The 1,679-nt window shown below is 36.5% G+C and overlaps 1 pseudogene; it reads right to left on the bottom strand.

Annotated features, from left to right (window-relative positions):
• Positions 1–271: 271 nt before the first annotated feature.
• LOC143621995 (eukaryotic translation initiation factor 3 subunit B pseudogene) lies at positions 272–1,192 on the bottom strand (annotated as a pseudogene).
• Between the last annotated feature and the right edge of the window lie 487 nt (positions 1,193–1,679).

The following is a 1,679-nucleotide window of genomic DNA, read 5'->3' as shown; positions in this document are numbered from 1 at the left end:
TGATCTCTACCTTTCTCATCAGTAAGCCAGCGTTGCAGATTCTCCTGCATTAATACACAACGACATTATCATCATTATTAAGTTGCAAGCTATCTTACTAACATTTTATAATAGCCAAAAAAGGCCATAAACAAAAATCAAGTTTCACGCTTCACCCAAAAACCAACCCCTGGTGTATAAGGCTTAATCTCCGGAGGAGCCCACTCGTCTGGGACATTCATAAATTTGTCGATTTCATCAATCATGTTGACAGCAAAAATGTGTGCTCTGTCTAGTCTGTATCCATTCGTCTTTTCCTTTGCAAGTTCAGCTTCCTACAAGAAGATACAGCCACAAAGCAATGAAAGAGATTTATTTAAAACTTGATAAATATATAACTAGATTTTTTATTGTCAATACCTGTGAAGTATTGTACTCAATGAAGCAATAACCTAGGGTTTTACCGGTGTCTTCATCAACAGGCATCCAAAGCCCATTTTCCTTAATAACTCCAATTTGGCTGTAGATTTTACAAACCACACCTTCAAGCTTATCATACTTTTCTCTAGGCACAACTGGCAAATTATCCACAACAATAATACTCCCAAATCCAGCATCAAACTCCAATTGATCCCCCTCATTTAGATCCTCATCATCACTAAAATATTCAAACACACAATAAAGATACAAATTAATAACCAAAACAAAACACTGATATTCAAAACTCATCATACTAATAATCACTTGTGTACACAAGCATCAAACATGCTTACAACGAATACTCAAATTCAAAACAAAAACACACAAAATAAATCATCATTAAGCAATTAAATACTCTATATGCATACATGTAACCACTTAAATTAGGATTTGCAGCTAATAACCTCTAAAAACACCAACAAATCAATTAGCGGCAAACTATTAGGGTTTTAACGGCCGTCATCATCAATTATTACAATTTCAACACAATACGTACATAAATCAGTGTATGTATCAACGGTTGGTTAATTTATAACTACCTAATGATGCCGCAATCTTCACCGGGCGGGAGGCGGATGGAGTTCCAATCGACTGCAGATAAATCGATGTTCAAACGAGCGGCTTCAGCTCTTATAGCTTCCATTGACATTACTTCCGCCATGATTTCGACAGGTACCGTAGATCGAAGAAAGGTTATAGTCGGCCGTTGTTTTATCTGATTGATTTAGCGAAAAGGTTATTGAAGGAATAGGTGAATGTTGCAACCGATTGGTGAGTGACTGTCGAGATAACGATTAACAGGAGGCAATTGGGTTGCGGTGCTATCCTTGCTGAAGGAGGAAAATGGGTGAAATGAAAAGGAGGAAATCAATTCTCCGCTTTTTTCAGAGAAACAAAATCAGAGAAATGGAAATGGTTTATTTCCATTTCTCACCTCTTTCTTTCATAAACAAACAAGAGAATTCTTTCCAATTCCATTTCTCACCCCTCAATTCCCTCTACCAAACACCCCCTAGGAGATAGATTAGCCAAAGTTAGTCGCCCACGGCAGGTGGATCAGCTGTCAGAGTTCAATTTTGGTTTTGCTTCTTGTGAAATTTTCAATATAAGTTGAACCCTATGAAAATCATTTTCCTAACTTCTTTTACTCTAATCTTTCACATAATATTTCTTACGATATTTCTCATTAAGCAGATCCTTCAGTTATAACATCCAATTAA

Source organism: Bidens hawaiensis, unplaced genomic scaffold, assembly GCF_021521415.1.
Source record: "Bidens hawaiensis isolate Kalapana, Puna unplaced genomic scaffold, B.hawaiensis_p1.1 tig00003004_1, whole genome shotgun sequence".
Lineage (NCBI taxonomy): Eukaryota > Viridiplantae > Streptophyta > Magnoliopsida > Asterales > Asteraceae > Bidens > Bidens hawaiensis.
This window is presented reverse-complemented; position numbering and strand designations above follow the sequence as displayed.